Here is a 26,430-nt window from a genome sequence, read left to right as displayed (position 1 = left end):
TCTCTTCCCCCATTCTAAAGGCCTCCCAGTCATTTGTCACAGCCTCATTTGAAATGCCTGTGCTTCTCATCTGTAATATCCTGATTGTCCCATTAATCTCCTTTAAGCTTCATGAAAAATACAAAGGATCAGGAAATAGTCACCAAGTTCTAATTTTGCATTCAGGGGATTGTTTTCCATGGACGTGAAGAGACTGATGTTTTCCATTTGGCCTTTGGCTTTCCAACTAAGTTGAGGAGAGATGTCACTTTCTAAATTATCAGCCAGTTTACAAGGTGGCATCTATATTTTGCCTCTAATGTGTCTGTACTTTTGTTGCTTCTCTATCTTCATATCCTCCTCTCCCTAGTAGGTGTTCTACAGTACTGCCCAGAGGGAGTGGTAAGAAATTTCTTTTGATAAGTCCTTAAAAGCCTAGAACTTCCAGTCACTTCCTTTTGCATATTCCTTAGACCCCGACCATAGGCCAGTGCTCACTACAGAAGGAGCAGTGTTTGTTTCGTTAACATACACACACACACACCCTACCCCCATACTCCAAGGTCCTAAATTTTAGACTTAGTTCACTCTTTAATATGGTAGCCACTAGACACAAGTGATTGTTTAAATTTAAATGAAATTACAGGTTCAGTTTCTCTTTGCATTAGCCACATTTTGAGTACTCAGTAGCCATGTGTGGTTAGTGGCTACTGTATTGGGCAGCACAGATAGAGAACACTTTCATCAATCAGAAAGTCATATGGGACAACATTTAGCATAAAGGGGAGAGGGAGCAGGAATGGGCACATGAGTGTAGTGTTCTGTTAAGTAGGATCGCGGGCCAACAGATGTGAAGTAGTCCTCTTAACTCTCTGCATGTATTTCCTCTGTGATTTACAAAGGACCACTAACCAGGAGAAATAAGAGACTATTGTTTTCTGATCCAACACCAGCATGCAATGAAAATAGGATATTTTTCATTGTGTAGGGAACCGTCAATGCATATTTTGTTATCTAATTTGAACCCTGCATGTGGACAGCACATTTCATGTGTTTTAGCCCCTTGGTGGCTGGCACAGGTATGGCCAGAAAACTAGCATAGGATCTTGTTTGTGTTTAAGAGAGGAGTTCAGGAAGACTATTCAGGCACATCGTCTGACAAGTCTAGTGCTGGTCAAACACTCATAAATATTCCTATCCAATCTGAACTTGAAATGTTCTTGTTGTGGACAACTTTGGTGAGCCAGTCTACTTGAGGAAAATTCAATCTACTAGTTTAACTTTAAAAAACATGCACTAGAAACAATTAGAAGAACAGGGTTGCTTTTAGAGCTATCAGGATGGTGTTTGCTGCTGTTTTGTTGTTAAATATCAATGGGTTACTCAATGGTAATAGATCTAAAGAGATGAACGTTGTTACATGAATATTGCAAGAAATCCGTGGATCTCTTGGGGACCCTCCAGACCTAGTTTTGAGAATGACTCATATAAACAATTTGCAGAGTCCAATTCATATACTCAGACTAGGGTTCTGAATTCTTTTCCCCCTGGGAGGAAGGAAAAACAGGATAACATTGGTTATCTGGGGTAATAAGAAAGCAAGGGGCAGACTATAGCTGCCCTAAAATCTGAGATCTGAGTCATAGAGCCTAGTTCAGGGAAGGGCTGACATGCCTGCTGAAATGGGCTTATCCAGCTGCACTCAGAGCTCTAGTGAGTATCAGGGTCATTATGTTCTAAATCATCTGTGGCCAGCTTACCAAACAGGCTGGAGTCTGGCAGAGAATATCTATAGAATTTTCCACAGATCAGAACTTCTGGTCTTCCAGAAGGATAAACTTCCCCAAATATCCTGGTAGTCTTGAGTTAATTTTGGCTTCCTGGGAGTTTCTGTCCTTGGTAAGGGTCATATTTTCATTGTCCCTTGACCTTTAGTCTTCTCAGAGTTGACTGGTAACATTAAAATGAGCATGTGTTCACTATTGTCACTTATGAAGTTCTTTAAAAAATTTATAATACCCTAAACTTATCACAGTAATAAAAGCAATAATATCTCTTTACATTGTTGCAGTCTTTTGGATAAAGTCCCCTGAAAGCATTGTCCCGGTGGTTTTCAAACTTTTTTCTTTGATCTTTCAGAATCTTTGTTCAAATGACATCTTGACTAGACTCCAACATATAGCGCAGATAAAAATGGAGTTGTGACTTCAGGGAGAGAAAGGGTGGAGCCCAGCTCACTGGACCTCTGCCTCCACCCCCAAACCACCCCCTAGCCTTTGAGTCAACCACTGAGTCACTGGTGAGCAATCCCTGTGGTTGCCCAGTGCATCATCCCACTAAGTCCTCATAATCACCAGACATGATTGTGAGGTCATCACAATGACTTGGTGCTGCCCCTAGAGGTAGGAAGGCAGCTGAAGAGGGGAGAGAGACCTACCTCCCCCATACAAGGATGGTCTGTGATAATGTGCATGCATTGGAAAGGACTGTCCAAGGTCCCTGGTAGGTAGGGACTGGAATTTTGGCAGTGTCTTTTCTAGAGTAGAACGAATTTCTCAGTTGAATTTGCTGTAGTTCTCTGAAGGTTTCTTTGGCCACATTAGAATTTTTGAGCACTGGCGTCCATGTAGACCAACTTCAAAATGGCTGTGTGCTGCACTCAGAGATTCTGCTCTGAAGACACGCTGGAGATTTTTTAGCCTATTCTGAACTCCAAGCTGTTCCAGTTTCTCTTGCTTTTCAGAGGTGTGAGCACCTGAAAGCCCCTGCTCTGGTCTATACCCCAGGCTCAAGATTCATCCTGCTCACTCAGCCACTCATGCTGTCACCAGAGATAAAACGAAGTGTAAGCAGGTGCATTTGATTCTTGCACAAGAAATAGTTATCCTCCAAAGACTTGTTCATTCTTGTGCCTGTAAAGTGTGGTGTGCCCTATGCATCAGTATTCTTGCCTATGAAATGGGCATATAGGCTGGACACAGTGGATCATGCTTGTAATCCCAGCACTTTGGGAGGCTGTGGCCAGTGGGTCACCTGAGGTCAGGAGTTTGAGACCAGCCTGGCCAACATGGTGAAACCCCATCTCTATTAAAAATACAAAAATTAGCCAGATGTGGTGGCGGGTGCCTGTAGTCCCAGCTACTTGGGAGGCTGAGGCAGGAGAATCGCTTGAGCCCGGGAGGCAGAGGTTGTGGTGGGCTGAGCTGAGATTGCGCCACTATGCTCCATCTCAAAAAAAAAAAAAAAAAAAAAAAAAAAAAGAAATGGGCATATAAATAGATCTACATGAGACTCACTGGAATTTTAGAGCTCTTTAAAAACATGGACAGCAACAAGTTTTTCCAAATAAATGTTGATTCTGGGCCTGGACAGTTTGAGTGACTGGCTTCTCAGAGACAGTTACTGCCATCCATGCTCTTTAAAGTTCCATTGCTCTTATTCTAGGCTTGAAATCAAAGAAACCAAAGCTGTGGTTTCTTGTCTGACCTTGGCTAATGATTTTCTGATTGACTCTAGATGCAAAAGAACTGCTGATAAGTTTCTTATAGGGGAAAAAAGATGGAGAGATAAGGAACCGAGTTCATTTCCTAACCTCAGTTTCCCTGCTTACTCACCCAGTGGGTTGGGAACCACTTGCTGGGTCCGAGTTTCCATAATCACCATAGAAATGGAAATGATATTATCCTTTTGCCCAGTCAAGGGGAGGATGGATGAATGTCTTAGTCTGTTCAGCCTGCTATAACAAGATACCATAAACTCGGGGGGCTTATAAGCACATTTGTTTCTCACAGTTCTGGAGGCTGGAAAGTTCAAGGTCAAGACACCAGCAGTTTTGGTGTCTGGTGAGGGCCTGCTATCTGGTTCATAGATGGCACTTTCTTGCTGTGTCCTCACATGGTGGAAGGGGCAAGGCAACTCTCTGGAGCCTCTTTTATGGCCTCTTGTATAAGGGCATGAATCTCATTCATGAGCGCTCTGTCTCCATGACGTTATCACCTCCCAAAGGCTCCATCTCCTAATATAATTACATTGGTGGTTAGGTTTCAACATATGAATTGGGGGTGGGCAGGCATAAACATTCAGACCATAGCAAGGAGAATTCAAGGATTGCATTAAGAAAGTAAGTTGCCGAGCAAAGGGACTCATCTTCAAAGGCCAATACAATCTTTATAATCTTACGAAAAGCTTTCCTGGTTTTAGAATTAGCTCCAAGGAATTTGGCACTAGATTTTAGATTTGCTCAGAGAAAGAGTGTGAGAGGGAGAGGGATGTGGCTTTGTGTGGAATTCCAGCACTTTCGTTTGCAAAGATATGCCCTAAAGAACAGTGGCAGCCTATCCTCAGGACAGAAGCACTTAATTTTGTCTAATTGTGTCAATTTCTAGGAGTCATTGGGAAATTCAGCAGCTAATGAACATGGCCCTGTTCTGTCAGGTCCCTGCTGGAATATTTAAAATTCTGTTTTTCATACTTATCAGCTAAGAGAATTACAGAAATATATTTCTGGAGCCTGTTGGGAATAAGAGCAGAAATATACAAACCTTCTTCTTTCAAGACGGATCCCAGCAGCCCAAGTGAATGTCACAGTTATGTTAAAGACTGTTGATTCCAGCAGGTTCTGGGCTGGGCCTCAGCTTCCCAGGACTGTTCCAGGCTGACCTCCTTTCCCTGGTTCCATCTTTTTTGGGACTTCCGTGGGCCTTCATTCAGCATGTGGCTTGTGGGTGTCCAGGTCTGCAGGCAGACACACCTCTCCTGATCTGAATCAGAGGACAAAAGATATAGGATGGAAGACAATGGGCTGTTTGCTTTTCCTTTCTCTCTTCTTTTGGTTTTTGCTTTGTGTTTCCAACAGCCAATGGGAGGCTGTTCTATTTAGAGTAAATGATTCAGACTTGGTACCTCTCGAATCGTATGTCAGAGCACACTGTTGCCCCTCAAAACTCAGGGAAGGCTCCATACTCTGTCGCCCTCTTGATGGTTTCCTTGTATTTACATATTAAATACCATGGAAATCCTGTAGTAAAGGGGTTAGCTTGCCTCTGTTTATCCCAGTGATTCTAGTGAAACTAAAATGCTTGTTTCTGTGGGGCACAGTCCACATGTGTTGTTCATTTGGATTGACCAATCCTTTCAATAAAGTTTTGATGCAACCATGTGAATCGCAAGTTTTCAGCATTTAGTTTTGTGACCTTGAGCAAGTCACCTAATCATTACATGCCTCAGTTTCCTCATATGTAAAAGGGGATAATAAAAAACATCCACTTCATAGAGTTGCATTGAGGATTAAGTGCTTTAATTAAAGTTTTAGTACAGTTTCTGAAATATAATGTATTCTATATATGGTAGCTATCATTATGTTAGTATCCGTTATTATTTGCTGAAAGCTTTTAACACTGTGCTGAGTGTTGGTGCTGTCTTCTCATCATGTCATAGAGCAAGGGATAGTATAAGAATTCTACCTTAGGTCAAAGGTCACAAGGCCCTATTGTTTTATTTAATCTTCCCAATAGTCTTACAAGGAAGATGCAGTTGTCCTTGTCTTATGGAGGAAGGAGGCTAAGCACACTCGAGCGGTAAAGAGGCCCCGGGTCACACAGCACATACGGGAGTCAAACCCTGGCCTCTGGCTCCAAACCCAAGCATCTCTCTAAAGCTGCTTGTCAACCAGCCCCAGACAGGGACCCACAGACACGAACCTCATCTCAGCATTGGTAGGAGGCACCTTCCACTTGGATTCTCTTCATGTGGTTAAGAGAGTCCTGAGTTCCAATCCTAATTTCACTCATCTCTACCTCCTTGCCTTTGTGCAGATTACTTAATTTTTCCAACCATCAGTCTTCTCTGTTGTAACATAAGGATGGTAACACCCATTTCTTATGCATGCAGTGACACTTAATGACATAATGTAGGTGGGGTTCATGCACAAGGCCTGGTATATGATGAGTGCTGGTAAATCTTAGCTCCCAATGACACTGTATCAGGCTTTCTGCTAGGGTGTTTTACGCAAATGATCTCATGTAATCCTCACAACACACCAGGACATTGGTACTCTTCATTTTACAGATGGGGAAACTGAGGCTCTGTGGGATTAAGTGACTCACCCAAGATCATCAAGCCAGATTGTGACATTGAGATTCAAACCTTGGCAACCTTACTTTCTGGAAACACATTCCCCCTTCCTCTTCTTTAGACCCACATGCATGATGCTTGCAGACTCTGTACTTGGCCATGTTTCTTGGTCAGCAGGGCAGTCAGGCAATGGGCATTTCAATCATATTTATGCTGGACAGGGCTGTACCTTGGGCTTGAGGACAATATTCTTGAACCAGAAGAATATGGCAGAAGTATAATGCCATTTCACGAGGACAGATGTATCAAATTCAGTCTTGGGTCCAGTAATTCTGCCACAGATGGTGGCCCATTGATATGTGCATGCTTGACTGGGGTCAGAGTCTGTGCCAATAACACAGGACACAACAACCCCAATGAGTCTGTTTATTTATTTAACAGTGAAGGTGACCAGAAAGACACTTTTCTACAGGGCACAATGAGGAGGTACACAGCAAGTCTTCCAGTTGATTGGGGGAAGGAACCGAGTGTATTACAGGAAAATGAGAGAGTGCATTTGAATTTGTTTCTAATCTGAATTTTCCATATAAACTCTAGTTAGCAGTTTCAAAACTGTGCACGCCCTTCAACCTAAGGGACAAAAACAAAACAAATGACCCGAGGTACCAGCTGCAAGATACTGGAATAGCAGGGAGGGAGGGAAGGCCAGTGAGAGGGCAAGATTATTAATGTGCTTTTCTTACTAAATTGGCTTTCAGAATCAAGGGGAAGAACCAAGGTGGGTTGTTAAGGGAGTACTGATTTGGATGTGCTGAGAAGTTGAAATGTTTTTGTTTCTCAAACATGAGAGCACTTGGCTTTGCATGATTGGGTTTTAAATTGCTCAGCAGAGCATCACTTGGGGCTAACCTGAGTCTGTGAAGTTCCACAATTCAGGAAGTATGGTTACTGCAGCATTCTTGTGTTTCAAGGTTCGTCATGAAGACTAGCATAGATTCCACTGTTCAATTAAAGCAACGTTTCCCGTGATATTCCTATTTTCCATGATGCAGGGTCCCGGGAAGCATCCCTTTCAGGGAGGGAGTATGTATTCAAGGTCAGTCAGTACATGAATGTGTCTGAGACTTGGATGGTTCAAGGGGATAGAGCTAGGTGTTACCTGGCAGTCGAGAAAGTGAGAGATGAAGACAAGGCCAAGGTAGGTAGGAGAATGGGGATCCCTCATTCATTTATCCCATCATTATTTATTGAGCACCAACTGTGTCCCAGGCATTGTTCAAGGTTCAGGCACAAAGCTGTGTTCAATGGGTTCAAGTAGAAACATGCACAGTCACATCACAACAGAGTGAACCATGGGAACTGCATGGTGAAAGTACGGGGTATTTGCATGGCAGTCAAAGACCTGTGTTGGGTGTTGATGCTTTTATAATAACCCAACTTGGTTCTTTTCCACTTTTAGAGCCAATTAATTAGGAAAAATACTTCCTTCCTTCCCTCTCTGCCATTCTATTTTGGCATTTGTCCCTTGGGTTGATGGGTGAACACAAGTACGAAACCCGTAACTTCCTCTCTGGGATTCATTTTCTGGGCAGAGTGGGCGAGGGAGGCCAGGTTCTTCTAGACCCACTAAGGAAGAAGTATCTCCTCCTGATCTTTGGTTTGATTTTTCTTTTGAAGGTACTCAGTCCATGATTCCAGATTAGGGAGGCACCACCTGGCAAAGAGGGGAGCCTGAAAATGTGGGGTAGTTCTAAGTACCAGGCTTGGGACCGATGCCATGGAGAGATGGTAGATGGGACTACCCTCAACTGAATAATGTGTGAAGAGAATTTCAGACCATGTCTGACACATAGAGGGTCTAGTGAAAGTTGAAAGCAAATAACCCCGGGAAAGAAGGCAGGAAACCCAAGGGGGCCATTCATTTATTTATTGTTCATTCAATCAACAAATGTTTCTTAAGTATTTATATCAAAAAAACATGGAACCTCTAGCCAAACTCCCTGGGTTCAAATCCTGGCTGTTTTACAATATCTGTATAACCTTGAGCAAGTTACTTAATTATTCTCTCTGCCTCCATTTCTTCATTTGTAACATGGCAATAATCAAAAAGAATAAATGGAGATTGTTATGAAGACTAACATGTGATTGTTATTAGTATCTTTTTGTTCATTTATTTAGCTATGTCCTTAGTCTGTTGCTTGATTGGTGTGGTGTCGGGGATATGGCCAATGGAGGCAGGCAAGGTCCCTGTCTTTACCCACCTTATATTCCAGTGGAAGAGTCAGATTATAAAAAAATAATAAATCAATAAATAATACTTTAAGGTAGTGATGAGTGCTATGCAGGAAACAAGAGAAGATGATTGTGGAGTGAGTGATTACTACGGGTGAGGTCCAATGATAGAGAGGACCAGCGAAGAGGGAAGACAGTCAGTGTTCACAAAGATCATTCTGTTGAAAAATATGAAATATGCAAGTCTTTGGAATTTACAAAAAAAAAAAAAAATAGAGAAAGCATTTCTTCAGTTTCCAAGAGAGGCAAGCAGGATGAGCCGCCAAAAATAAGTACGGTTAAATAAAGATTGATTCTGGGACCAAATAAGCTTCAAGATAATTATTTCTCATGGTAGTGAATCATTATGGCTCACAAATGAATTCATCTTTTCATGTTTTCAGTACCCAAGGTCTTTGATGGATGGATTAATCCTCCTTTTCACCTCGCTTCCTTCACCTGATCCCTCACCTCTCAATGAATTGAAATTAAGGGCCATTCATTTGGAAAAACCTATTAACTTCCTGCTTGTCCACGGCTTACTTTCTACTCAGCCTGGCTGGGTTCCACCTCTTAGCTCGTGAGCTCTCACTCAACTCTGCTGTCTCCATTAGTGTCCCTTGTGGGCCGGTGGCCGAGGCAGTTAGGCTTACGAATATTCCAATTGCTCCTGTAAATTTCCAGCTTCCACTGTTAGCAGGACATGAGGTGCTAAGAGATGTACATCACTTCTGGACTGGGGCAGGGGATGCCCAAGTGTGGCAGTGCAGTCGCTGTCTTTCCTGATGGCACTGAAGAGACTGTAGCTTCCAGGGTTGCAGTGCAAGATGGCGGAGTTTCTGATGGCTAGGCCCACGAGTGGGCAGGTGGAGCAGAGCCCAGGCTGCCTTTGTCTTCATAGGTCTCTAACTTCTTGGCTTCTCAAGAGCCTCAACGACTGGTTCCTTCCTGTATTTTGTAGGTGATTGAAAACCTCATAACACATTAATTATTCAGTCTTGGCTAGGCCTTCTCCTCAACAGTTGTCTCTGGGTCTTAAAGTTACCTTTACCTCCTCTCTAAAATAACTTCCTTACCTTTTTCTGCCATGATCACTATGACCTCCTGGTTTTATTTTCTTGATTGTATTTGCCAGTCTCTGAAATTGTCTTATTTGTACATTTATATGGGATTTGTGTCTCCTTGCTAGAATATAACTCTTATCTATTTATACTCCACTGTATCCTCAGTGCCTACAGCAGTATCTGCTAGAAAGAGGTGCCTGATAAAAATGTGAATGAAATGAATGCCAATAGCCAGGAAGGCACCTCATCCCCCTCCCCGCTGCCACCCCCTTTATCAGGGCTGGGCTGTGTCAGCTCATTGAGGCAGTAGGGAGTATGGTTAGGATGATGGACTGTCTGGGCTCAAACACAACTTCCCACCTGTATGATCTTAGATAAATTCACCTCTCTGTGCCTCAATTTCTTTATCTATACAATCAGGACAATGGCAATACCTATCACATAGAATTGTTTTTCAGATTAAATGAGTTAATGTACATAAAGTCCTCAGAAAATTATCTGATTCATGGTAGGGGCCATGGCAGTATTACCATTGTCAGCAGTTACTGGGGAAGCAAAGGACCTGTCCTCTATCTGGTAACGCCCCAACCCCCTTCAGTCTCTTGAGAACCTGGCTTTGATGCTCACCTGGGGTCCCCTGGGATCCATTCAGCAAGAAGGTTCAGCCACACCAAGCCCTGTTCCTCAAGCCCAGGAGACATAAATCCACAAAGCCTACAGGAGAGATCCCTGAGGAAAGTGGCTATTCTGGATGGGGCCCGAAGGTTCTTTCTCAAGGTCGAAGCTTTCAGAGACCTGGTGAGGCCCTGCCCCTCAAGTTTCTGTCCTTTCCACAGCCCTGCAGTGTTATTTCCATAATGTTATTAAAAACCAATATGTGCTGGCCAGATGAGTGACACTTCGCAGTGATGGGGCTCGGCTCTGCTCCTCCAGGCATGGAGAACTTGTTCAATTATGTGCCACCCCGTGATGGGCCCAATCACAGCACACACATTAGCTTCTGATTATACCCTTGTTGAGTTTCTCTTGACAGGAAGTAAATGAATTTACCTCGTGTCACCTCTGTAGTTTGCAAGCAGGCTTGGCTTCTGATAATAGCACCTTTCATGTTTTGTAAGACCAAGAAGCATTCGTGTGGTGGCCACTCCTTAGTGATCCTTTGTCTCAGCCTGGAGGTGAGCTTGAGCTGATTCTTCATGGGAGTGCTTCTTACTCCTGGGGCTTGTAGGAATATAGCTGGGGGTTGGGTGGTCAGCTCTCCCATAAGGTCACAGGCCTTAGCCACTGCAGCATGCACATCCCTGAATCCACACCCTTATGGTCTCAGGGCCTTGGGCAAATGACTGAATTTCCCTTGACCTTCCCTTCTACCTGTAAAATAGGGACAATGAATGATAGTAGTTACCTCACAGGGTAGGTGTCAGATTTAATGAGCTAATAAATCCAAAGCAGTTGTATGTGCCTGGCATATAATAAATGATACATCATGTTTTTATCATTAAAATATCTTAATATTATTTTGCTGTTGCTGTTATTATTGCTGTTGTTATTGCTTAGATTGGAACATGTCTTTGCCATTTCTAACTGTGTGACCTTGACCATATCGCTTAACTCCCATGTGCCATGACATTTGTAAAATGGGGAAAGAGGAGTCTGTCCCTCGGTGCAGCTGCAAGGATGTCAGTGGGCTGACACAGGAAAGTCGTCTGAAGCAGCATCAGTGCAGGGCAAGTGTTGTGGGTTATTGTTGGTGACTTGCCTCCCTCAGCAAAGGGGTCAGTTGGGTGCTGTGGAGGCAGAGGGGTCTGTCCATGGTGGGTTAGGATTATGCACATAGGTCTTGCTTTGCATTTGGGACAGTAAGCATCTTGAGAGAAGAGTTTGTCCCTGCTATGCCAAATTCCAAGTTCTGCCAAGGAATCCTGGGGCAGACCAGAAAGGGAGGCAGGAACGGAGCTGGTGGTGGACCCAGCATTTCCTTCCAAAGCTTTTAGACCCAGCTGATAAAGCCAGTCATGAAGTGGACATGATTCCTGAGGCAGATCCCTCTCTCACTACCCCCGTCACCAGCCCCAACCTTCAGCAACTTTTCCTGGCAGGAGATCATGTCACCCTCCCCTCCCCTTCCCATCACAGGCATTTCAGAACACAAAGGGATCCGGCAGACTCACATCCAAGGAACTGTGACTGAGAGCCTGGGAAGGGCTTTCTCTTGACCTGGGAGAGGATAGGATTCCATCAGCACCTTTTCTGAAAACAAGCCAACCAACCTTTCCTTAACCATTTCCTTGGAGTTATTTGTTGTTTCATTTTTAGAGTTGACACATTTCTTGTCCCCAGTTAATTCCCAATGGTAAAGTGAGTTTGCTTGAGAGACCCCTGTACCGATGGAACAATGGGGTAGTGAGGTTCCAGAAAGCCCTGGTCTTTTGATCTGATCTGAGGAGACGCAGAGACTGAGCAGGGCACAACCTCTGGACCCTTTCCCGCCCTTCCTGGCTGCCCTTGCTGGTCCTTCTGGGACACGGGACACATCTAGGAACCTCCATCCTCAAAGGAGTCCACTCCAGCCTTGTTGAGGTTTGAAGACCAAGATTAAAGGGTCCCACTTGGACCCCTGAGCCCACAGCCTCAGCCTAACCCAGTGGCTACTGTAAGAGCCTGTGTTTCCAAAAGAGCCTGACCCTGCCCTGTGCTGAACCTGGTGCTGTGCCTGCCAGAGATGTGGTCTTCAGAAACTTGGGAAAATTAGGCAAATTGCTGTGTTTCTCCACCGTAAACATGAATGGGAATGAGGGAGGAGGGAGAAAAAGCCAGACAAAAATGGAGACACATGCAGAGAGATGGAGAAACAGAGAAAGGAGAAGGAAAGAGCTAGAGAGACAAGGAAATGAGAAAACCCTGAGAAATAATTGGGAAATGAGACAGACAAGCTCACAGAAGGACTTAGACCCAGAAAGGGAAAGTGGAAAATTGTCTTGACAGCTAACACATATTGAGAAGGTAGTATGTGCCAGGCACTGAGATGAACATGTGACATATCTCATTTAATCTTTGCAACAATTCTATGAGATAAGTGCTGTTGTCAACTTCATTTTACAGTGAAAACAACAGACATACAGAATGGTGAAGTATCCAAGATCACATAGCTTTTGTGGAGGAGTTAGGACTAGAATCCAGGTCAATTTGACTGCAAAGCCCATGTGCTTAACCTCCTGCAGAGAGGCCATGACCCTGGGACCTAAAGCATGGCAGAGCATCTCTGAGTCTCCCTGCACCCTGGACATTGAGAAGCACTAGTCATTCTGTTTTGTAGTACAGATGTGTTTATAAACAGACTCCAGGGAAGTCAGATGGGTAAGGATTATACCTGTCTCTCTTGACTTCTGTGTTAGTTAGAATTCCTTGGGCTGCATGTAACAGAGAGAAAAGTGTTTTTCGCACAACTAGAAGTCTAGATGTAGGGGTTTCTGGCACTAGTGCTGCTGCTACATCATGTCAAGGTTAGCATCTGTAGGATGTCAGGATTTCCTTGGCTTTTCACTCATGGCTGCAAGACAGATGGGCAGCTTCAGACTTTGGGTCCATTTCAAGGTAGAAAGAAAAGGGGGAAGGGCAATATCAGGTTAAGCTGTTCCCTCCTGCTTTTTATCAGACATCTTCCGCTGCAGAATATGTGGCGTGGCCACCCATAGCTGCATGGGAGACTGGAAGGTGATTATTCAGCTTTCCGTCTTCGAGGACAGGCAAGGTTGGACTCCACTTTGAGTGAGCCAGACTGCAGTGTCTGCCACCTTCCAACAAACCAGCCTAAACCCAAACCCACCAGTAACCCTCCCCTAGTGGAGGGAAACATTTAGTTCTCTTGGGAGTTGCAGGCAGGTCTTCGACTTGAGGCACCATTCTGAGTCAAGCTGGGTGGTGGGGAGGTAGAGTGAGGCAGGAGTGCCTAGCTCTGCTTCACCGTGGTGTTGCTGGGGGTAGGTATAAACACAGTCACGTCTGTTGTGTCTGGAAAACCAAGACTGGAGTCTCTCAGCTCTCCAATGCCTGCTTTCCCTGTAGCCGATTGCAAGGCTCACATCCCAGGAAAGGCAGCAGATTAGATGAGCACAGGAGCAGAGAGGCTGGGAAGGTGGTGGAGGAGGGAGGAATGTGGGTTTGGCAGAATTTTCTAAAATATCACTTCATTGATTTGGAAGAGACACAAGAGAGGAAATATAAGAGACAAGTGATAAGACGCTCAGCCGAGATGGGCATGGAAGAACCTGCCTTTTTGCCCCCCTTTATTGCACACCTATGGAGCTTTTCTAAGCATTAAAAAATATCACTTCCTTACCCCCTCTCCATGAGATTTTAATACCACAGGTACATTGTATATCTGTGTGTGTACTGTATATGTATCTGTGTTTATACATAAAGGGAGTAAGAGGTTTTTCCACTTTTCAATGTCTGCCATCCCGGAGGAGACTTTGCCCCCACTGAGAATACGTGCATGAGACACATCTGGGCTTACTGGGGGAGGAGAAGAGCTGGTCCCACTTTGTCAGACTGTCTTGTAGACAAAGGGAATTGAGAAGAGTCTCATATTTCTTGAGCACCTGTTATGTACTCAGCACCAAGATAGGGGCTTTAGGTCTGACAACTCACCTGATGCCCAATTGCAGCTCTGTGTGGTCAGAGCAAGGGCCTCATTTCACAAATGACATCGTCAAGATTTAGGGGTTACCCACTCCTTTGAAGAGATCCAGCCTGCCCAGATGAATGAGCTAGCACTATTCTAATGACAGGGCATGGTTGAATGTCAGATGGGTTCAGAGCTTGCAGGATGAGCGCAGAATAGGCTGGAGTCTGTAGTGGTCCTCCCTGGAGGAGATGGGGTGTGAACTGAGCTCTGCAGGACAGACAGACGCAGAGATGAGAAGGGGAGGCAGCACCTGCCAGAGAAGAGCAGGAGCAGAGGCTTAGGGTCTGTAAGGGCCTCTGGCTGCAGGGGAGGATTTTCCCTGAGAGCTGAGAGAGATGGAGGCAGAGCCCTCCTGGGCAAAGAGAAAAAGCCCCACCCTGGCATGTTTATTCCCCAGGCTCTGGTTGTGATGCAGTATTGAGCCAGGGATCCAGCCCAGCTATACTTAGCACCATTTCCAGAAGGCACGAGGGCGGGAGATAGGGATATAAAAGGCAGGAGTCTGGGGCTCCTCACTCAGAGGCTTCTAAAACCTGAGTGGCATTTTCAGCATATCCCTGTGGAGGAAATCTCTGAAAGAAGGTAGCTGAGTCTGTGACCAAAGAGAGGCTCGAGTCCTGTTTCCTTTTCACTCTCAAGAGCCTTCAGGCTCACTCACCCCTTCCTTTACAGATACTTTGCTGGAGCTCCTCCTGACATGATTGTATTAGTAAAGAGAGGCACCAATAACAAATGGCCCCCAAATCTCAGTCGGATTCTGCAGCAAAGGTGTATTTCTTGCTCGTGCTTTATGTTCTGTATAGATTGTACTGAAACCCCTGCTTCTGGAGCCATTTTCCCCCCAAGATTCTTCATTTTAACATGTCCTTCCATTTGCCATACTGCGGGAAGGAAACATGGAGAATTGTGCACAACTCTTAAAGTTTCTGCCAAAATGGGACATATGCCACTTCTGCTGATGTTTCATTGGCCAGTGTAAGGACCCATGGCTCAACCTAACTTCAGAGGGTGCAGGAAAATGTAATCCTGCTGCATGCCTAGGATGTGAAGAGCAGGAAATATTTGTCAACAGCATAAAACAGGACCACAGTGATTATAATAAATGATTTTTCAATATCCAGTTGAAATGATTTTTCTGTTTCTTTTCGTTTTTTCTTTTTCTTTTTCTTTTCTTTTATTTTCTTTTTTTTTTTTTTCTGACACAGAGTCTCGCTCTGTCACCCAGGCTGGAGTGCAGTGGTGTGATCTCTGCTCACTGCAACCTCTGTTTCTTGGGCTCAAACGATTCTCCTGCCTCAACCTCCTGAGTAGCTGGAATTTCAGGTGTGCAGCACCATACCCAGCTATTTTTTGTATTTTTTAGTGGAGAATGGGTTTCACCATGTTGCCCATGCTGGTCTGGAACTCGACCTCAAATGACTCACCTGCCTCGGCCTTGGCATTGGGCCTCTCAAAGTGCTGGGATTACAGGCATGAGCCACCATGCCCAGCCTAGTGTTTCTTCTTTCTCTGTAATGTTCTGATGATCTCTCCGTCACTCATATTATGCTTGTCACTCATATTATGCTAAATATTTGTCATCCCAATTAAAGTCAAAACATTAGGGACAAGAGTCTGTTGAATGAGGGAACCACAAATGCTTATTGAGGATCCACTCACTGTATACCAGGCACAGTGCTAGGTACATAGAGCAAACTCCCAGTCCTACAAGGTGGTGGGTCTAATGAAGTGACAGATGACTTGTCTCCGAGTTCTGGAACATCCTGAGTATGTTCTCATCCCAGCACTGACTAGTCCACCTACTTGTTGATTCTCTAAGCTAGAATTGGCAAGTGTGGGAAGCTTCCAGAAAGAGATGACTGGTGACCTAGCACGGGCTCTACCCATAGCAGGAGCACAATGCATTCTTGACCTTCACAATGCTTTTGACAATGGTTTATTCATCTTCATCACACTTGTTCCTTTCAGTAGGGCAGATATTGTTAGTCCCATTTTACAGATGGGAAGACAGATTCTAAGATGTCCATCAGCCTGGTCTGCTTAGTTCTTTGAGGATGAATGTTCATCTCTCTGGCTGTGTCAGCTGAGCTGGACCTGCCGAATTCAATCTTCCCATCACTCAGCTCCCAATGCCATCAGTCAAGTGTTCTCAAATTGGCGGAGCTTAAAAATGACAGCCATTTGAAATTGAGTAGAATTTGGTATTATTAAAATAGCATTCTAAATTTTAATCTTTTGCATCGACTTGTTAATAGCTTCTACTTTCACTAAAAATTGTGGGCCATGCTCACAGACATTCAATTTAAATACTGTCAGGCAAGACTGATTTCTCTTCCAACATTGCCAGATATTCTTTTTTTCCTTTCTTTGCATTCATCTTCCTCTTTTTTTTAAAGCACTGAGTTAATTTTTCACTACTTAGAGATTTCACAGGGTATGAAACCTAGGGAAAAGAACATATCTTTGCATACAGCTCTTTTATTCTTTGTCTTCGGTTCTGTAGCCTTCTTTCTAGCCTATCTGTTGGTTAGGGCAGGATCCTCTGTGGAAGCTAGGTAATGGTTAATTTTCTGGGACAACTTTTCTTATCACTTCCTCCTTGTCATGATGCCAAACAAGTCTCGTAGTCAATATCAGTACCCTCCCCTGGATGTGTCCTTTCAATACTTAATCTCTCTAGTACTTAAAAAAAATATCTGGAAGATGCTGGCCATCTCTGAAGGATGCTTCTGCCTTGCTGCTGGGTCCATTACTATTTTTTTCCCAACTTCCCCCTGCATCTGCTGTATCCATTACTGTTTTCCCCCTGCATCTGCTGTATCCATACTGCTGTATCCATTACTGCATCTCACCTAGCTTTCTTCATCCTCTCATTCCCATCCCAGTTTCTCACCTTGAACCAAGATTGCTGGAGTGGAAATGGAGGGCAAGGTTGATGAAGTGGAGGGTCGAGGTGTGATACAAAGCGAGGAGCATGGGTCTTGGAGTCAGACCTGACCGGGCTTGAATTTCTTGCTTTGCCAATTGCTAACTGTGTGACCCTGGAAAAGTTACTTAACCTCTTAGAGCCTTGGTTTTCTCACCTGTAAAATGAGGTTAGTGGTACCTGTCACACAGGGTTATTGTATGGATCCAATGAGAAAGGGTACATAAAGTGTGATGCTGAGTGCTGTGGTTAATGGCATCATAGCCAACTGGCCACTCTTTCCTCTCCTCCACTCTGCAATTTCTGCACCCCAGCAGTTCTCAGGCCTGGATACACATTAGAATCACCTAGGAGCGTTTTAAAAAGGTGCCAACGTCCCTAGGCCTCACTCTAAACCAATTAAATCAGAATCTGGGAGTGTATGCTTGTGGCATCTTTACTTTTTAAATTTTCTCTAGGTGAGTCTGATGCATGCAAGGGTTGAGAACAACTTCAAGTCCCCAGGGTTGCCTGAAGCCCAAATACACTTTTCTTTTAAGATCAGAGGAATCTTATTTTAGTGCTTGTGGGCAAAGACCCAGATCTCTCATTAGCGATGGAATGGGATTTAACCTTCCCTGGCTGTGCCTAGGAGAAAGAGAAGAGGCTGTGGGGAACAGGGACTCTCAGTGGGTAAGCCCAGGGTTTTCTTGGGACACCTATGTATCCCTGCAACTATACCACTTGTGCTTCCGTAAGGATGAAGACAGGAGGAGGAGGAAGATGGGGAAGGAAAGAGGAGGAAAAGGAGGGAAGGGGAGAGGCTTCTCTCATGGGACCTTCTCCACATTCCTCTGACCGCTGAGATATTCCCCTCCCCAGTACTCTGAAAATCCTTTAGTCTAACCCTGAGGGTCCAATGTGTGACCAGTAGCCACATATGGCTGTTAGACACTTGAATATGGCTAGCCTGAATTGAGATGTGCCGTGTCATACACATTCCAAAACTAAGAAAAATAATATCTCATTAACGAAACTTTTAAAATATTGGATACATGTTGAAATTATATTAGATATATTGGGTTATACAAAATAGTATCAAAATTACCTTTACTTGTTTATTTTTAATTTCTTAATATGAGTAATAGACAAATTTAAATTAGCTATATAGCTCTCATTATTGTATTTCTGTCAGACAGCACTGGTTCAACCTGTTGTTTGACACTGAGTGTATGTTTCATGTATAAATATGTCTCAATGCTTGCATTAGATGGGCAGTTTGAGAACAGAGACCTCAGCATCCCATTCATTTTCTGTCCCCCAAACACCTATTTTCAAATGCCTTGTACTTAGCAGGCAGTTGGTAAATGTTTTCTGTAATTGTGGATGATAACGGTGATGGTAGTGATGATTGTGGTAATGAAGAAGATGATGATGTAATAAAGCTCAAGTGGCATATTGGGGCCAAATTACAAAGATTTTTGTAAGAAAACAATGCAAGGTGGAATGGTTACATTTTTTAAGAAAAAATGTCTTCAAATGCACCTTAATTTTTGATTAATTTACATATATAAAGACCCTTGATACACAGATCAAAACCATCTTCCATCATTTATATTTAGAGACAAGGTGATTCTTAAAGAGTCTTACAGTGAACTCCCCCACAAAATGCTCAGTGAACTCCTGCTAGGGATCAGTTCTAGGTGGTGGGAGTAGAGTGGTAAGCAAATGAGATAAAAATCCATGCCCTTTGGACCTTACACAGCGTGTGAAAATAAACACAGTTCCAAGTAAAGTGCTTATATGTCTGATAGTATAATAAGCAGCCTGGTGGAAAATCAAACAAGGCAAAGGAGAGGAGGTGTGGTTGGGGCAGGCAGGGGGCATGTGAAGAAGGTGAACAAATCTATGTGGGCTTGCTTGATCTTATTATTTCAGTAATTCACCTCATATGTTTCTTTATTCATTTATTCACTCAACAAATGCATCTACTGAAATCCTATTATGTGCTTCAAGCCATAGTGAGACAAGGAAGTGGGTTTCACCTCCCAAGGAGCGCACAGCTTACTCTCAGAAGCAGGAAAACGTGCCAATTACCCATCACACTCACATCCTCTCTAAAGTAGATCCTCAATTAGGCAACACTTCAGTAGCTGCGGAGTCTCTCCGTAGTAGTCTGAGGCAACACAAGTGCATCTCATCTGAAATATCCTCTAATGCAGGATATACTGGAGCTGTTGCCTAGGGAGATACCACTCAAGGAATATGGGTTCCACGAGCAAATGCTATGAAGTTCTAGTTATTATTTTGAGCCCAGAATGAGTTGAGGCCTAAAAATGTTGCCATTCCATTAACATGTGTTAGTTTGAATTTAGGCACCAAAGTTATTTTTGATTTATAAGTGTGTGACTCGTTTATAGTGATGTAGCTTTGAGAGGACTGTGGGTTATTTGCCAGGCCATTCTTTTTCTTTTCTTTCTTTCTTTCTTTTTTTTTTCTTTTTGGTAGACATGGGTCTCTCTATGTTGCGCAGGCTGATCTCAAACTCCTGGGTTCAAGCCTCCCAAAGTGCTGGACTTACAGGCATGTGCAAGACCATTCTTGATACAAGCTGTTTCTCACGCATTTGGTCCATAAAGAGAGACAACGACAGGCCCTCTGTCCAGGGCAATCCAAGGTATAGGACTCACATCCTCCTCTGTGCCATCTATACCATTGCTATTTGCCTTCTGGAATGGGCTGGCAGAACCAGACCTTCCCTAACCAGATGAGGCCGTTCTGGAGCTCCAGGCAGGAAGCAGAATGAAAACATGTGTTTATTTTACTAAGTAGCTGTTGCATGTGTTGGATGTAAGGGTCCCCCTTGCTTAGAGAGAAAAGAACCTAAGAACTTGCTCTTCATGCATTTCACCTTTAGAACACGAAAAGTTGTCTAAGTAGATTAACACACAGGTGCGTGAGTATGTGTGTTATAGTATAGATACTGCTAAAGAAGTCCAGTATTTCTCTGTATTAGTCTGAATTTTGGAAAATGGGATGAGGCTGATTAAGTGGCTTTCATCTGAGACCTGTGTACTTCTGTGGTTTTGTTTTTCTCGTTTGAATCCCTATCCTATCTCCTCTGGCCTCCTTGCTGTGATCCCATGGATGTATTCAAGTGTACTGCTAGTTCCCGCCACTGCAAAACTCTCCTAGCTCTGCCTGGTGACCCCACAAATCCCCAGTGTTCCATGCCTGGTGCTCTGGGGAGGGAAGCAGATGGCAGAGCTGTCCATTCTGCCACCCAGGGAGGCAGGAGGTCAACTAGGGTAACAGCAGCAGGTGGGGAGGTGGGGTTTCTGGGCTGTGCGTGCAGGGGACAATGGATCATCAATGATCCCTGGGCAGAACAGCCCTCCTGGAACTAACACTGCTGGCAGAAGGTGGCAGCAGCTGGAGGCTGCTTCAGCTCTTGATCAAGCACAGAATAATGTTGGTGGGTGGCTGAGAGTTGCTGCATTTATGAATTGTCACTCAGTGGCAGCACTGAGGTCCCCAAGCTCTGTTTACAAATGGGTTTTTGCTCAAGTGTTCCCTTAACTCAGAGCAAATCTCTCTTCTTTTTTTTCCTCTTATCCCCCAGCCAACTCCTGTGCACCGTTTAGGTCTCAGCTTTGGGCCCCAAAGTCAGGAAACGTGTTCCTCCTCTATGTTTCCTTACCCCTGAGTACTCAGCCCGTTGTACTGTAAATGCTCTGTAATCTGTCTCTCACAATGGGCTGTGCCCTCCTAACAACAGGGACTGTAACTTGTTCCTCATTGCATTTTCAGGACCTCAAAATGTGTATCTAGTGCTGTCAATATTTGTAGACTTGAGTGGATCCCATCTATGTGCATGGTCTTAATTATAGACAAAAAGGAAGTAGCAGCTTGGGTAATCAAACAAGCAGATAATCCCCAATTTATTTCTTTAAGGCTTTGTAGTGCTCCCCAGGGCAATTTGGGACACGGGACAGGTTACCTATTTTGTATATATACATATATTAGAGACGAATTCTGGCTGTGTTGCCCAGGCTGGAGTATAGAGGTGCAATCATAGCTCCCTGCAGCCTCAACCTCCTGGACTCAAGGGATCTTCGCATCTCAGCCTCCCAAGTAGCTGGGACCACAAGCATGCGCCACCACACCCAGCTGATTTTTTTTTTTTTTTTTTAAAGATTTTATAGAGATAGGCCCATGCTTGTCTTGAACTCCTGGGCTCAAGTGATCTTCCTGCCTTGGCCTTCCAAAGTTCTGGGATTACAGGTGTGAGCCACTGTGCCTGGCCCATTGTCATATTTATTAAGTAAATATGAGGACTTAAGTGGTATTTGAATATTGATATTTATAAAATACCCCTCACTGCCTTCCTCTTCAGCATCATTTCATCCATACTGGCTCTACCTAGTCAAGACAGGAATGGTTCTTTATGGAAATGGCTATGTTTAATGGAAATTTGTATGTTTCACTGACCCATTGTTGTCATGATGCCATATATCATAAAGCACTTTTGTATAAATTAAATATAAGGATAAGAAAGTTATTGCTCAGATTAGATATTGTATTCCTCATGCTCAGACCTGTTGCCAGTGTCAGAGGCCTGAGAGTATGCCAGCTGGGGTGAGCCAGGCCAGTGTGGGATTTAAAAGTTCTCTAGATAAGCCACATGTGATGATTGAGCTCTCTGCTGTTCAGGCATGTGATTGGCAGGTAAATGGGGGGTGGGGAGAAAGGCACTGGAGTTTGGTTGGAGCCAAACTCCATGTGTTTTACGGCCTCCCTAGTTTAGATTCCATGTGGCTCTGTACATTGGAGAGGGAATGGGGCTCCCCTAACAATAGTAATAATAACAATAGCACCCTCCTGTTTAATCCCATCTCTGTGCCAAACACTTGGTTCAGTGCTCTCTCACATTATTGCACGCTCCAGCATCCTGAATGGAAAATAGTATTTTCATTTTACATGTGAGGAAACTGAGTCCTCATAGGTTAAGTGACTTTACTGAGGTCATATAGGTAGTAAGTGGTAAGATTCAAGTAGAGTTCTCCCTGGCTGCTTTTCCCACTAAAGCTTGCTGCCTGGAGAGCCAACCCGGGCTGTTCTGATTTTGCCATTCACTGATAGCTGTGTGACTTTTAGCAAGTCATGTCACTCTCTGGGCCTCAGCTACCTTTCTGTATAATGGGGAGGTCACTAACTGCCTGCTTTGGAGGGATGTTAAGAGGATTGAAGGAACCAAGGTGCATAGCAGTATTTATGAAACTATTGTGAGTTCCAGATAAGGAGGGGTCATTGCCATTGTTTGTATTTCATCCTGACTCCTGGAGGCTTTAGACTGTGGGCTGGGAACACTGAGCTAATATTGAACATTCTTTCAAGGAGCAAGGCAATGGAGATAGTGACCTTGGTGATCTGCACAGCTTGTGTGAGCCCCGTGGGCTCCTCTAAAAGCTGACAGAATGATGAGGAAGTGAGTAGGGGTGGCCCCAAGCATGGCTGGGTAAGGGAGTGGAGAGTGGCTCTGTTGTGATGTGGACTGGGGGTATGTAAGCTCTCTGAAGCTTTTGTGGGAATTGTGGCCATTATGTTTTTACTGTCTCCCATTTTAAGAAATTTCTGAATTCTTTTTGTGGTAAACTCAGTGGGTGGGTGGGTGAGTGAACAAACTTTCCTCAGCTCTTACGTGATATGTCCAGTTTTCTCAGGCAGGGGACAGAAGGGGTTAGATATTAGAAACAGTACAAAGAAAGGGCACCTGTGCAAACCCATATGTGGTTACGTCTAATTCAGAACAACAATAATAATAACAAAACTAATCATAATATTAATAATAACATTTATCCTTACTGGGGTTGTACAATGTGGCAAGCACTTTCTAAGCTATTCAGGTGCATTATCCTATTTAATTTTTATAATAACTTTATGAACTAAGTATTATTTTTATTATCATTTTTATAGATGAATAAACTGAGGGACAAAGAGGTGAAGCAATTTGCCCAAGGTCTTATCCTGATTAGTGACAGATTTAGGATTGGAATCAGAGGTTAGGATTGAAATCTCAGAGCCTTGCTCCTACTAAATATTTTCTGCCAAATCTTCGCAATAAATGAGAGAATAGAAGAATTAAATTCATTTCAGGATAGGAGACTCATGTTCAATTTCTTATTATCCAAACCGACAGAGGGGAGGTATTTTAGTTCATTTGAGCTGCTATAACGAAAATACCTAGACTGTGTGGTTGAAGCAAAAACATTTTTTACAGTTCTGAAAACTGGGCGGTCCAAGATCAAGGTGCTAACTGATGCCATGCCTGGTGATGGCCTACTTTCTGGTTCATAGATGGCAGTCCTCTGGCTGTGTCCTCACATGGCAGAGGAAACAAGAGGGCCCTCTGAAGTCTCTTTTTTAAAGACACTAGTCTCATTCATGAGAGATCCTTCTCATGACCTAGTTACCTTCCAAAGGGTTTGCCTCCTAATATCACATTGGATGACAGGATTTCAACATATGAATTTTGAGGGGACAAAACATCCAGACCATAGCAGTAGCCAAAGATCACACAAGTGATTTGTGTTATTTCTGGTATGCATCATGAAGGGTTTTTTTGATGATTTTAGAGTCAGGGGCATAAGAGGTGGGGAAGCCCAATTACTAAAAAATATAGATATATATTGGCCGGGCGCGGTGGCTCACGCCTGTAATCCCAGCACTTTGGGAGGCCGAGGTGGGGGGATCACGAGGTCTAGAGATTGAGACCATTCTGGATAACATGGTGAAACCCCGTCTCAACTAAAAATATAAAAAATTAGCCAGGCGTGGTGATGGGCGCCTGTAGTCCCAGCTACTCTGGAGGCTGAGGCAGGAGAATGGCATGAACCTGGGAGGTGGAGCTTGCGATGAGCCAAGATCCTGCCACTGCACTCCAGCCTGGGCGATGTTGCAAGACTCCATCTTAAAAATCAAAAACAAAAACAAAAAATATGGATATATATTTATTCTCAATAATTTTGTTTATTTGAACTTGATGCCAAAGAGTCTTTCTGTTTTCTCCTTGGAAATGTCTCAGAAGTCATGACCTCCCATATGTGTTTTCTTCTGTTATCTTTTGTTGATACCATTTGCATCAGAAAAGGTCTTCAACTATTTGCAAAAGGGAAAAAGAGAAGTCATGGCCACCGTCAGTCTATGTCCACTTGTCTCTTTCAGGACCATGGACAGGGGCTACGGTGTCTGAGTAGACAAACATTTTAGTTAAGCTACACCTGTGTTCTTGGCTCAGTTTATCTTCTTTGAGGCATTTTTTTTCTGACTTTTATAGGATGTCACACTAGCACTGCCTGGGCATACACCTGCTGACATCAGAGTGGATGACGTTTCAAACATTTTCCAGGGATGATCTGCGAATGGATAACTGGTCCTGTGGCCTTGTTGGGACTTAACAGTACTGGCCCTCTGCCTTGCAGTATGACCTGACTGCCTGAGATTTTAGTGTGGTTGGTGCCAAGATTTAAAGGAAGTGATAAGCACTTACTTGTTCTTCAGCATCATTAAATGATGATGATAACATGGGTGATGACAATTACATATCTACTGAGTGCTTACTGTGTGCCAAGTACTGTTTTGCATGCACTGTTTTGTTTAATTCTCACAACAATCCTTGGGGATATGAATAGTTTTAGATGAAGAAAATGAGACACAGAGAGATATTTAAAAATGTGCAAGATAACCCAGTTATGTCATAAACAGTGGAGCAGAGTCCCACTTTACCTTGAGGTCATGCTGTGTGCACTCCCACAAGGTCCTCAGGCTGGAAAGGGAGGGGCTGACCTCTTCCGAGTGCCTATTTGTGTGCTTCATGAATGTCAATATACTCAATGCCTATTTCCTGGGGTTGTGTTGAGACGAGAATCCCCACTTTATAGTAGAAGAAACTGAGAGAGCATTTAAGTGGCTTACCTAAGATGGCACGCACTATATATAGAGAAGCCAGATTTGTCTGTCTTGAAACTTTTTCTTTTTTTGCAGTGGGCTATTTATTATTTATTTCCCAGATGGCTCTTTACACCATTGTGGACAGTCCTACCTTACAGTGGGGTCTGGTTTCTCACCTTATAGGAGGATGTGGTTGATACTTGACAAGATTTGATGCTGGCCAGGCACAGTGGCTCACGCCTGTAATCCTAGCACTTTGGGAGGCTGAGGCGGGCAGATCACCTGAGGTCGGGAGTTCGAGACCAGCCTGGCTAATATGGTGAAACCCCGTCTCTACTAAAAATATAAAACATTAGCAGGACATGATGGTGGGCACCTGTAATCCCAGCTATGCAGGAGGCTGAGGTAGGAGAATTGCTTGAACCTAGGAGGCAGAGGTTGCAGTGAGCTAAGATCGCACCACAGCATTCCAGCCTGGATGTGACAGAGCAAGACTCCATCTGAAACAACAACAACAACAAAGATATGATGCTCAGTCTCTTCTTCTGCTTGGGATTCAAGCTTGTCTAGACAAGAAGGTGGTGATGCTCTCGATGACAGGGATGGCAGGTGAACTTGTCTTATGTGTGAAAGTGTGGGCCCAGAAGCAAAAATGGGTACGCCATGTGGAAGGGTTAATAAGCACCTCCAGTCTGGATCATTTTGCTGCAACATCTGCTGCTAACCCACTGCTGGGAGAGGGAATGCCAATTGTAGTGCTGCTGGAGTAGACTTTAAAACAAAACATTTATGTGTTGAAGTGAGGACTGGCATTCTGTTGTTTGGATGACATAAGTCCCAATTTCTGCCATTTCCCCATTGGTGTGCTTGCATTTTGGGACCCAGGTATGCTGGGAAGGGATGACCCATATGGATGGAGTGTAGGCTCACTTTGGTGTGGACTAGTCTCACTGATAACCACACAATTGTCATTGCTAGAAAGGACTACAGATCATTCTGGAAAACTCACTTATTTATTGCTAAGGAAACTGAGGCCCAGACGAAAAACAGGAATGAAAGTCCACATTTGACTTTGAATCCAATGCTCTTTCCCTGGTAACATGATTAATACCAATAACATGAAAATATTATCAATAGCATTAATATGATCAGTAAAGCTTCCACCAGAAGTACAGCATTGGGCCATACATTTTAAAGTTTGTCAAGACCACTATAAGCAGTGGCCCTTTTCCTCAAAGAGGGAATTGACATTCTGGGTCTTGCAATATAAAACAGAGAGCTATCACCATCATCATCACTGTCACCACCACCACCACCACCCTTGTCCTCATCATCAGACAAATCTATTTTCAGCACCTACTGTGTGCCAGGCTCTGTGTTATGAGCTTTATTTATATTGCATCATATTTTAAGATTTATGACAAATCTGTTATGAACCATCCTTGCAGATGAGGTCCAGAGGTATAACTATTACAAAGCCTTCCGTTATGAATTTCCACGTG

At 43.8% G+C, this 26,430-nt stretch overlaps 1 protein-coding gene across 16 annotated transcripts in view; it reads left to right on the top strand.

Annotated features, from left to right (window-relative positions):
- KCNMA1 (potassium channel, calcium activated large conductance subfamily M alpha, member 1) overlaps positions 1-26,430 on the top strand; it is a 770,521-nt gene that overhangs the window by 280,617 nt on the left and 463,474 nt on the right. The window contains exon 1 of one of the 16 annotated variants that reach the window (XM_011974878.1): positions 2,392-2,824. The exons of the other annotated variants lie outside the window; for them this stretch is intronic. The gene's annotated coding sequence lies outside the window, so the exon portion shown is untranslated. Of the gene's footprint in view, positions 1-2,391; positions 2,825-26,430 lie in introns of those variants that run through there. 16 annotated transcript variants of the gene reach the window in all.

The sequence above is a fragment of the Mandrillus leucophaeus genome, unplaced genomic scaffold (genome assembly GCF_000951045.1).
Source record: "Mandrillus leucophaeus isolate KB7577 unplaced genomic scaffold, Mleu.le_1.0 Scaffold15, whole genome shotgun sequence".
NCBI classification, from domain to species: Eukaryota; Metazoa; Chordata; class Mammalia; order Primates; family Cercopithecidae; genus Mandrillus; species Mandrillus leucophaeus.
Note: the sequence above shows the minus strand (reverse complement) of the source record. Positions and strands in the feature narration are given on the sequence as shown.